This window comes from Tasmannia lanceolata, unplaced genomic scaffold, assembly GCF_043159265.1.
Source record: "Tasmannia lanceolata isolate RefF3 unplaced genomic scaffold, GAP_Taslan_0.1 ptg000002l, whole genome shotgun sequence".
Taxonomy (NCBI): Eukaryota; Viridiplantae; Streptophyta; class Magnoliopsida; order Canellales; family Winteraceae; genus Tasmannia; species Tasmannia lanceolata.
Window position 1 is genome coordinate 21,837,749 of NW_027518679.1, and position 12,708 is coordinate 21,850,456.

The window sequence follows — 12,708 nt, forward strand, 5'->3', positions numbered from 1 at the left end:
ATTTCCTAAGTGTTTGAGTACCAAGCTTCCAGCTCGGTTCTCTCAGACTTAGGACGAGCAGCAGTGGTGCACTCCGGCTCATCCTAGTGGCTTGGAGATCAGTTCCAGCCAGGACGCCCGCAGTGGAAACCACCTCCAAATATTTCCTAAGTGTTTGAGTACCAAGCTTCCAGCTCGGTTCTCTCAGACTTAGGGCGAGCAGCAGTGGTGCACTCCGGCTCGTCCTAGTGGCTTGGAGATCAGTTCCAGCCAGGATGCCCGTGGTGGAAACCAACTTCAAATATTCCCAGCTCGGTTCTCGATGAAGCACAGAAATAATACGTACAAAAAAATAAGAATGCTGTACAGACAGTTTAACAAAAAATGTATTTGTATTCAGTATTCATATTCGCATTACAAAATTGCTCTCTTCGCCGAGCTGGCTTACAAAGAATAGGCGTTACCAACTGTGCAAACAAAAAAGAAAGAAGGCTGCTGCTCAGGCCTCCTCGTCGGCCACCACCTCGGTGACGACCCCTTCGGGAGTGAGGGCTGCGAGCTCGCCACCCTCCGCCGAGGAGACGGCGGCCACAGTCACCTCCGCATCCACCTCAATAGGCCGGGAGGAGTCCGGTTCGTCTTCCTCCTCATCTTCCTCGTCCTCTGGAGGTGCATACGGGACGGTTAGCCCGTCCAAGGAGATGCCGGGGTGAATCCTCTTCACCTGCTCGGAGCAGAGAAGGAAACCCGCCCTGTAGGCCTGGAGGCCTAAGTCGAAGTGCTGGGCCTCCTTCCTCTCCTCAGTTTCCTTCACGGCCGCCTCCACGGCCGCCTTTTCCTTCCTTCCGGCCCTCTCAGCCGCACTCAGGAGATCCTGCACGGCCTGGTTTTTGACCCTCTGCAGCTCGTCCTGTAAGCTGTTGAGCTCGGCCTCTTTGATCTGGACGGCTTCATTGAGCTCGCCGTTCTCCTTCTGGAGCTGGGCCTTTTCGGACTCGATCCTTGTGATCGTCTCAGAGAAGAGATATCGCTTCTTGGCCATATCCCTTGAGTACACCTGGAGTTGATAGAGGGCGGAGCTGATTGCCGCTTCGCAGGTCTCCGGCACCTCTTTTTCGACTGCTAGCCGGTCGCGGGCGAGGACACCCTTGTACATCAACTCTGCGGCCACCCGGGTATCCCCCAGGCCGGTGTCCGTTTTCTGCACGGCCCAGTTCGGGCGGAAGACGTTGTCGCCTCCAACCGTTGCCGTAGCCGGCATACCCAGTACTGCCCCGCCGTGCTTTGACCCCGTCGCCGCTCCGGACTTGGAGCTCTGACCCGCGGTGTCTGCCCGGCTAGATAGGGCAAGCTTATGCGTCGCCCGGCTGCTTTTAAGAGGCTTAGCCAGCGCGACCATCGGCGGGGTCGACTCCGGCACCTTCCTCTTCTTGCCCTTTGGTTGGGGCTGCTCCTGCGCTGGGGACGCGCCCGAAGACTGCTTGATTCTGTCCAAAAGGGACATCTGCTTCACCATTTCTGCAAAAGAGAACGGAGCGCAGTCAGCAATATGAAAGTTGAAAAATACTTCAGAAAAATAAATGCTATCCTATAGTGTCTACGTACGTGCCGGCGTCGCACGGCTGACCCCGAGTGCGACCAGCTCGGCCTCCTCTTCGAACTCTGAGCAGTGAACTGGACCTCGCTTGAGCTCTTCTTTGATCAGAGCGAAGGTCATATGGTCATAGTCTTCGAGAGCTGGTTTTTTACTAAGGCGGCGAGTGTCTGGCGTTCTCCATTGTAATGAGAACGGCCACTGCGAGCCCGGCGCGGTGTCCTTTACATAGAAGAACCTGTTCTTCCATGTGTGAATGGAAGAAGGTATCCCAGTGATCATTTTCATTTCAGGCCTCTGGCTAATGTAGATCCAGCCGCCGTCCTTATGCCTCTTCAGGTGCGCACACATCCTGAAGACGGGCACGGTGGGGTTCCTACGGAGCCGGACTTCAAGAAGGTACAAGAAGCCGATCAGTGTCCTCCAAGAGTTCGGGACGACCTGTGTAACTGCCAGCCCGTAGTAATTCAGTGCATCCGCAAAGAAGGGGTGGAAGGGGAGCCTAAGCCCGGCCCGGAAGGCCTCCTCATACACGCAGAGGTCTGCGCTATCGTTGCTGGCCCGATCCCCTTCGACAGCCGCCCTCAGAATGTACCGGCTAGGAATACAGTATTTGTCCCTGACGATCTGAAGCCTGTTCGGCCACAGATGGTTCACCTCGTATAGGGCCCCGATGTTATACTGCGGGTTGGCTTCCATCTGTGCCTCCGCTATCACCTCGACTGGCATGCGCGACGATTGAGGGACTGCCGCTTCGACGTCCTCATCATCGTCGCTGGTTTCTACCCGATCCGGTCCGTCCCCACAGGCCGGGATTGTGTCTAAGTCCACACTCATTTCCTCACCGCTCTCCTCGTCTATTATGATCACTAGCTCTTCGCCCTCAACACCGGCCTCCACTATAGGTGAGGCCGGAACCGCCCTCTCTGATGCCTCGGACCCCGATGCGGTACTGGTCGAACCTGACTCCCTTGAACTGGAGTCCGTCTCCGAACTAGTGCTAGACATAAAAAGAAAAAAAAAAGAAGAAAGAAAGGCTAAAAGCTAAAAAAGATTACCGAACTGGAGTGTTGGACGAGGACCTCCGGGCTCACTGATCCGAAGCGGGCAGAAAACTTGAGCAGCCGAACAGAAGAGGAGGAGAGTAAAAGATGAAAAGTAAGAAATGAAGAGTAAACTCCTGTATTTATAGAGAAGCTGGGAAGAGCGGGAAAAATCCCGCCCATTTCCGCCAGCCGGAGTGCGCCACGTCGCCTTCCGCATTAAATGCGCCGCTCGCATTAAATGCGCCGCTCGCATTAAATGCGCCGCCTGCATTAAATACAAGGCACAGGTCCCAAAGCGCCAGAAGACAAAAGACCTGTCCGGCTGTCCGGACAGGATATGGGGCATTCAAAAGACAAAGACCTGTCCGGCTGTCCGGACAGGATATGGGGCACTCTAAAGACCTGTCCGGCTGTCCGGACTGGATATGGCGCGTTCGCTAGACGACAAAAGCGCTAGACGACAAAAGACCTGTCCGGCTGTCCGGACAGGATATGGCGCGTTCGCTAGGCGACAAAAGCGCTAGGCGACAAAAGACCTGTCCGGCTGTCCGGACAGGATAATTCAGACGACAAAAGACCTGTCCGGCTGTCCGGACAGGATATGGCGCGTTCGCTAGGCGACAAAAGCGCTAGGCGACAAAAGACCTGTCCGGCTGTCCGGCGCTAGGCGACAAAAGCGCTAGGCGACAAAAGACCTGTCCGGCTGTCCGGACAGGATAATTCAGACGACAAAAGACCTGTCCGGATGTCCGGACAGGATATGGCGCGTTCGCTAGACGACAAAAGCGCTAGACGACAAAAGACCTGTCCGGCTGTCCGGACTGGATATGGCGCGTTCGCTAGACGACAAAAGCGCTAGACGACAAAAGACCTGTCCGGTTGTCCGGACAGGATATGGCGCGTTCGCTAGGCGACAAAAGCGCTAGGCGACAAAAGACCTGTCCGGCTGTCCGGACAGGATAATTCAAAAGACAAAAGACCTGTCCGGTTGTCCGGACAGGATATGGCGCGTTCGCTAGGCGACAAAAGCGCTAGACGACAAAAGACCTGTCCGTCTGTCCGGACAGGATATGGCGCGTTCGCTAGACGACAAAAGCGCTAGGCGACAAAAGACCTGTCCGGCTGTCCGGACAGGATGATTCAAGAGGATAAAAGACCTGTCCGGCTGTCCGGACAGGATAATTCAAAAGACAAGAGACCTGTCCGGCTGTCCGGACAGGATATGGCGCGTTCGCTAGACGACAAAAGCGCTAGGCGACAAAAAGTTTCACCAGCAAAGACCTGCCCGGCTGGCCGTTCACAGCCTTAGCCGAGCAGGACCCCATGACTTCCTGAACCAAGGACGTCCAGGACCCCTGGCCGCCCGGGCCCCTGGTCAAAAATTCAGCCATGCTGGATAGTCGAATGCCTTCTGCCCGGCCGTACTCCTTCAGGCTAAACGCCAAGGCCAGGCCAGGGCGCCAGGAGTCTCCTGTCCAGCCACTATTTCTCCTAGCTGAGTCTGAGCCCGGCCTCAGCTGCCTGGAGGTCTTAAGGCCGGCCCGACGCTGTCTTTACCTTCTCTTTGCTTCTTCTAGCCACTTTCATGGCTTGAAGAACCAGGGGGCAACTGATAGGGCCCGGACTCAGCACTGAGGGAATCCGGACTCAGAATCCGGACTCAGCAGTCCGGACTCAGCACTGAGGGGTCCGAACTCAGCATCCAATTAGCTTCTGGCACGTGGCCCTCACAAGGACCGTTGGAAGGCCAACACCTGTCTCCCCTAGGTGTGACACCTGGACCAATCAGGGACCTCCACCTGCCCTCCTTAGGCATGAAACCTGGTCCATACAGAGGCCACCACCTGGCTCACAACTACCACCTGTCTTAGACAGGTGGCTCAGAATCACTATAAATAGCCTTCACTTGTTCTAAGGTGAGGGTCCTGAAAATCTGAGAACCAAAACTCTAAGCTTTTTGCTCTGACATTGCTCTACGCTCCTGCTCATACTGACTTGAGTGTCGAAGCACCCGTCCGGAGTATCACTCCGGGTTGGTCCTCTGACCCTTTTCTTTCTTGTCTGTACTCTGTGCAGCGCAGGACTCAACCAGCTATTCAGCCGTGGCTCGTTAGCCCGGACCACCCAGTCCTACCATAACCTGTTACCGATTTTAGGCCTAACAATGCAAAACAAACTATTAGTCACGCTGCAGGGACAGAGAGCTTCACTAGAATACTAATAATTTCATTTAGTCTTTATGTACTAATAATCAGTGAAAAGAAATTATTTATACATGGATAGTGGGTAAAAAGGAGCGGGAAGGAGCCTAGCCACCCTGAAATGCTCGACCATACCCATACACAAAAAGGTGGGCAGGTTGTAGACGATGCTTCAAAGGCTCTAAATGTCATGCCTCAACCCCATTATGTAAATATTATCTGGTTCTGGGTCTTTTACCCGTCCCGGTTTTGTTTTCCAGCAGTATTACCGTGCCCAACCCACTCCGCAGGGCCCTGTCCCTTGGAGATGCTGAAAATGCATTTACACAGGAAGAGGGGGAATCCACATATATAGCCTAGAAATCTTTTCTCCCTTTACGATGTTGGATCTTACAATTGACCCCCTTAGGACCCAGCATCCTCATTGGCACCCCTCTTGGGCCCGACCCCCCTTGGGCCTAGCATCCCCACTGGCACACCGTACCGCGGGAGGTCTGGCTTTGATACCATTATGTCATGCCTTAACCTCACTGTGTAAATATTGTTCGGTTTTGGGTCTTCTAACCACCACGTTTTTTTTCAAGCAGCAGCAATACCGTGCCTGACCCACTCCACAAGGACCCGCCCCTTGTAGATGCAGAAAACCCGTCTACATGGGGAGAGGGGGAATACACATATATATCCTAGAAATCTTTTCTCCCTTTCCGATCTGGAATCTTACCTCTATGGTATATTAATATATATAAAGTTTAAATTCCGTATGTTGTTTTGCTTATTTGGAAGGGCTTGACGCAATATTTCTATATCTTTTTCCTTTTCTTTTTCAGGGTCAATTTGAGGAGTATCCTGACTCTTCAAAGAGCAGCGCTGTTGCTAGAGATGGCGCCTTGCCCAAGGTCATGGGAGAAGGACATGGACGGGTGTTGATGTATGGGTTGGGTGCGACCCTGACTGATCTTTGGGGCTCATCACCTGGCCACATGGAGTGCCGTAGACAGGTCACAGAACTTCATAAGAAAAATAACCAGCTCGAAAAGAAGATGGGCGAGGTAGAGCAGACTTGCGCACAGTTGAAAGAATAGTTCAATGACTTCATCTTGAATTTCATGGGCACCAACTGCAGCCCGATAGTATCTTAATTATGTTCAACACGATTAAGTTATGACTAAATCTCATGCATTGAATAATCTACTTAATTTATTGTATGTTAGGTTCATGCTGACCCTACTCCATCACAGTCACATTCCCCGTCGTCCTCTGGGAGTCACACAGTTCGGTCCCCCTCTAAGGTATAAACGCTGTTTACCTATCCATCTAAATAATGTCACTACATGTCTAATAATTCATTGTGTTAATTTAGAATCTTCATTTATATAATGTTTCTAAGGTTCTCCCGATGAGCATTACAGGACCTGATGTTGAAGTGGTCCAGGGCCTTCTTCTGAACCAGAATCCGATAGCAGTAATTGCTGGGATACGATTATGAGACTTAGAAATATGATGGTCAAAGCATCTTGTCAGATGCATGTTGCGATTATGAGACTTAGAAATATGATGGTCAAACCATCTTGTCAGATGCATGTTGCAGGGCAGTTCCCTTAGAAGTATTCTCTTCATTTTAGACTGTGATTGAAGTCGATGTGCTAGGCCACTAAAATTTTATCGAAGTTGAGGTGGTGGCTCTTGGATGGAGTTAATGCCCTTGTGAAAGTTTTTTCCTTGGCACTTTGTATTAGGGGTAAATTGCTCGATGCAATTCTATTGAAAATGATTCTCCTCTGCCTCTGTGATTCCTTCCTAATTACCAAGAAATGGACCAAGAGCTTAGTGTACTATGGACAGGTAAGATTCTGTTGTCATTAGGACTTCACTCAATTATGCTTGCCTTGTAATGGTTGCAGACATTGTTGGGTTTCTTTCTAATCAATGAATAAGATGATCCTGGACCAACATCTTAGCGTGCAATGTAAAGATAAGATTGTACTATCATTAGACTTCACACATATATGCTTGCCTTGTAATGGTTGCATGTTTGACTTTGTTGGGTTTCTTCCTAATCAATGGATAACATGGTCCATAGGGGTTATTTTCTATGATTTTTGGACACGGACACGACTTTTTGGACACGGACACGACTGTCGCATGTCAACACTGACATGGAGTGTCGGCATGGCGAACCCCCAAAATTTTGAAGCGGGGACGGCTAAAATAGAAAGTATATATAATCATGATTTGTTGATACGGATCCATGTGTGTCGAGTTTTGGCATGGATACGAGTTGTCTGACATGGCAATATCTAAAAATACTAACGTCCCATGCCATGTGGGATTTAGGAACTTTATACGAAAAATGGGCTTAGCATATGGTGAAAAACTCTAGAAAGAAATGCTAACTAAACCTATCAAGTTGGAAGGAATCCCTAATTTTAAGGTGGCAACCCTAATTTGTGTTAAGAAAATAGCGGCATAGAGAGGCTAACCATGTAAAAATAATAAAGCAAATTGGCAAGCAAGCAGAAAAATAGAGAAGAAAAGAAGTATGGAGAAAAGAGAAAGAAGAACAAACACACCGGATTTACGTGGTTCGGCAATATGTCCACGGGCGACAATCTCTTCTTCTTCCTTTATTAATCAATGGTGGTCAACAATACAATACAATATGAGAAGCAAACCCTCAACCTTTTCTTGTTTTGGGGTTTCTTGTGCAAGCCACACCAAAAGTGACAAAAGCCAAAAGAAGAATAAAATCTCACGTTTTTGGAGGCTTTCCAATATGTGAGAAACATAAAAAAGCAACTTCCTTTTCATTATTACCTTGCTTCACATACAAGCAAGCTAATAAAAGAACTTACTATTCTTGGACATGGCTTCACTTTTTCAACAATTTGAAGGAGGCAACTTTAAGAAAAAATAGGTAACATCACCTATCGACTTGGAGAAATCCAAAATTTTGGTGGGGCAATTGCCCCCCTTTGGCCCCGTCCTTGGGTTGAAGCTTCAAGTAACAAACTCAGGCGACCTTTTTCAATGTGGCTAGGAAGGCTTGACACATGACCGCATCTGGGGCTCCGTGCTGAAGAGTCACAGGCTTGAAGGTTTCTAGGTTGTCGACAGGATCCGGGGTGCCGTCGTACTGGTCGATATGGGGAATTTTGAATCCCCATGGTAGTGGAGCCATTATGATATCCTTAAGGAAGGGCAACTCATTTGTGAACGGGAGTTCATCTGTAGTATTCATCTCTTTCATCATCCCGTTGAATGTATGGTTCATCTCCTCGATTTTCTTGTGTACATTGGCATTCTTCAAGCTCTGCTCTATAGCAAGACTAGGCTGGGCAGAGTGATCAGGACTTGGAACAGGATCTGATCAGTTGTGTGTGTTCCTTTCATGGGGACACTTTGTCATTTATGTCCTGACCTAAATCCTCCCACTCTATAGGTCTTTCGCCTTCCCTCGTCACTAGCCTTGGACCAGGTCGGTTAAATTCGCGACATGCCTGGCTAGCTGATTCATTTGACCCACCGTTGCTATGACCACCAGTAACTGGGCTACAGGTCAGACGTCACGTACTGGGCTTAGGTCGGTCATGGGAACCATGCGTAGAAACTAATCTCGCCTCAGACTCAAAGTGTGAATCCTGACGAGTGTTGCGAGTGCTCTTCCTCGGTGCCTTGAAGCTTAGATCTTCTTTTCTCTTCAATCCTACGGATTGCACCAATCTATTGCCGTTGAATTTCGAAATGAATCTTGGAGTCGGTCTCGCACTGAGCTGGCTCCTAAAGACGACTTGCACTCAAAGAAATGAAGTCAGAAAGGAGGCCCGGAGTTAGACTTTGGGGGGACTCTTCGATGCTTAAGTCGGACCGTGCAACAACAATATGAAATAAGCTAGAAAGGAAGAGAAGTGAGGTGGTTGTGAGATTCTGAGATCCGTGTCTCAAAGTTTGGTCCCCCTTTTATAGACTAAAGTACTGGGTGGTTAGGGAAACAAATCTTTTTTGGAGTCGTTTGCAATTGGACGAGCTCCCAAAAATCTTGGTTTTCAAGTTTATCCCACCGCCATTTTTAGGTTTTATGGAAGGGTTGTGAAATTATCCTCTTACCCTAGCCAACCTTTAAACTTTTGTCACCACGTGTTGGCTTCCCATCAGAGGTCAGATTTTACTCCCAACAAACTGGTTGTATAACCAAAGCTAATACCAAATGTTGGGACAAGCCATAATGCGAAGAAATATAAATAAAAGATTAACAATGAAAAATAGTGATGAAGATTTATGTAAACCAGTCACTAGCCTATATCCTACAGGCATACAAATCTTTTTTCTTCTCTTCACCGGCGTCAAACAAAAGTCCAATGAGTAATCCTGCTGACAAAGAAAACCCCAAAAAAGCGGTACATGTACGTAATTTTTTCCAAGAGAAAAACCCACATATTCAAAGCAGAGTTTTACACAAGTCTAAATAAACATGTACATAGTTGGTCTGACCAAATGGAAACCCATTTAGGAGTGTATGGACCCAAATTCGGATCGGATCCACCTATGTCTTGTTAGACATTTAGATTTTTAAAATCTTGTATTTTGTCAAAGTTTAGTGTTTTAGAAAATGTTTAGTGTTTTCGGATCGGATCCACCATCCGCGCACGCACGCGGCATGAGCAGTGGGCTGCAGGGCGCTTTTTGGCGCACTTTAAACTTTGCACGTACGCAAGGTCGCGAGGAGCAATTGAAGCGGTTAAATTTTCTTGATTTGACTTGAGCCATCGGATCAAAATTGGGTCGATTGGATGTGATCCCAAGCGGGTACGATCTACACCGTAGGATCGCTCGGATGGTTTCAACTAATAGTGTTGGATCGGCGTTAATCTGGTGCTTTGGATCGTGCCCAATGGCTAGTGTCCGATAGGGTGCAATCTAGATTGTTTGTTCATGTCCATTCACGTCCCAACGATCAGAAGTCAAACGGGTGCTATTCGAGCCATGGAATGGTGATCGGACGCGATCTAGAAGATATAGGGGAGGATGGGTTACAAAACCCAACAATCACTTCAGGATTGATGTGGACCATAGAATCGTGAATGTGCGCGATCTAATGGTCATATTTCAAATCAATCTGGAAAAGTTCTTAAAGGTGCGTTTTTCAAAGGAAAAGACACTACAAACTCTATAAATAGAGTAGAATCCCACCATTTACGGAGATATATGAATTTCATGTGTGGGTGCTCATACTTGAGAATTTCCATACCCATTTCTACCCTCTTTTTGTTCCCCAAAATTGATTTTTTACTAATTGTTTTCATTTTTCTATTCTTCTGTTATTCTGCAGAAACAATAACTGAAAATTTCTCAAAGGCTTGTTATTCTCCAACGGCATTTCATTTTTTATTCCGCTTGTGCGAGGCGTCATCAAACATTAGTAGGAAATTCCTACTAGGCTTCATTGTATCTTGGAGGGCAAGTTCACGGGTGCCCTTCGTACAGAAATGGTGGGGCAAATATTGTCTTAAGGAAAGCGATATCATGCCTTGAAGCATCTCAATTTCCTATTTCATAATCTCCACCGTCAATTTTTCTCCAACATGTCTTGGTACAATCCCGTTTGAATCCCTAATCAGTTAATCCTTCTTGTAGTGCTTTGGCTCCTACTTTCTGGTCACCTTCCATGTCAAATCCCTAATCAATCTGATCCATTGGAGTTTCCTAGATCCTACTTACATTGTACACAGTTGGAGTTTAGAGTTAAGGGAAGTAACAGAGAAGAAACTAGAAAGAGTGATCAAAACAAAATTAAAAAAAATATTATTTTGAGTACGATTTAAATATTATGAAATTGCCTCTCAGTAATGGACATAAATGAATGAAAATATGAAGGGTATTTTCTTATCTTAGTGCCTTCCATTTGGATATTGGACGCTCCATCGGAATTTGCAGCTATGTTTGGGTCACGATCTGAAATAATTTCGTAACTTATGATATGGATCCAATGGACACATTCGGACCCCATCTGTTGTGCCCAAATCTTGTCCATTAATGTTCAAATCTTCGGATCCATCAGACTCTCTGGGTCCATTCACACCCATAATATCACTCTGGGTCCATTCACACCCGTAGATCATTATGTCCCAACTACCAATTTCAACAGATTTTAAAAAGAGAAGGCTCCTTGGGCCGTTTGGGTACATGGATTTTATACTCTTCGATTGTAAAATCCTAGGTTTTACACACTAAATTCTGGATTTTTCAATCCATTTCTTATAAAATCCGTGATTTAAATTATAAAATCCATGATTTAGCTTACCAAATCCAGGTTTTAGCTTACCAAATCTCAGTCTTAGCTTTTAAAATTGAGAATTTTACAATCCTAGATTATAAAATCCATGTGTCTAAACGGCCCATGTGGGTCTTCAATTCCTAACAAAATACTAGTAAAATTTCTCCCACAAAACTAAATAAAAAATCTATAAGCTCGTAGGCATATGTTTTGGTTCATTGAGTAAGTAGCCCCACTTGAAAAAAAACATCAGCATCCATATGACAACCGTACTAGGCAAATAGCATGTGGCCATGTGCGTAAATCACGAAGCACAAAATGCACAAAATTTATAGGCTCTGTTCACTTGCGTTCCCAGGAAAGCAAATCCCTGGAAAACAACCTCTTTTTTCCTTGACAAGACAAAATTCTGATGTTCACTTGCTTTCCTGAGAAAGTAACAAGCCTAGGTGGAAAATGTCAAATAATGACATGGAAATTGCCAAAAGTGGTGTGGAAATGACTCTTTACATACAAGTGTGGGAAACCAACCAAATCCCACTATTTTGGTCGGATTTGCTTTCCCGGGAAAACTAGTGAAAAAAAGTGAGCAAGCAGTTTCTCGGGAAACCTTTTCCTGCACAGTTCATGCGCACGTGAACAGGCATGGGAAACATTTTCCTACACAGTTTCCCTTGATTTCTTTTCCTAATGCCACGTCAGATTCCCTAAAAACCTTTTATTTTCCTTTCCCGGTAAAACAAGTGAACAGAGCCTAAACAGAACTTCCTCTCGACATTGGTCTTATCCTATTTCCAATCCATTCCTTCCGTGAGACATTCCCCACAATAATTTTTACGAGTAAAGGCATCAATCAGTTCCGGTAAGGTATTTAAAAAAGGCTGTCGTTATAAATATGGTACCTGTTATAACGCCCCCACCAACTCTCAACAACCCTAGCACAGATCAGTCATGGCAACATTCATAAAAAGTGCACTGTAATAGTACTCTCTGTTTTCTATTCCAAGAATTTGACTATGTTTCAACCACTTATAATAATAGGAACGGCTACGAAACAGTTGTATTCATTTACACGAGAATTTATATGATGGGTGGCCGTGTAAACACGTGAAGTCTAAAAAAAAAGTAGGTACGGCCCACTTTTTTTTTATGATCCAAATCGTTCATCTGTCAATCATTTTCATAGGATGATCCTAGCCCTCCGATCTGTAGAAGATTCCATAAATGATTTTTGGAAATCTCCATTTTCAGATCAGTTCAGATCGGAGGGTTAGGATCATCCTATGGGAATGATTTTTGGGGCACAATCTATTTACGTTGTGTCCAAACAGATGAACGGTTTAGATTATCAAAAAAAGTGGGCCGTACCTACTTTTTAGACTTCACGTGTTTTCACGGCCACCCATCGTATAAATTCTCCATTTACACACTGGTGATAAAAGTTTTTACTTTTAACTTTTCGTTATCCTTCCTTTGAGTGGTCTCTATTCATTGCTCGTAAATGGTTACACTAGCCTTCCTTCAATGCAACCTGCATTTTTATTTTTTTTGTGACCAAAATACCCATGGTAATTTTTTTGGACTTGTAAAAAACCAAAATTACATTGTAAAAAGATA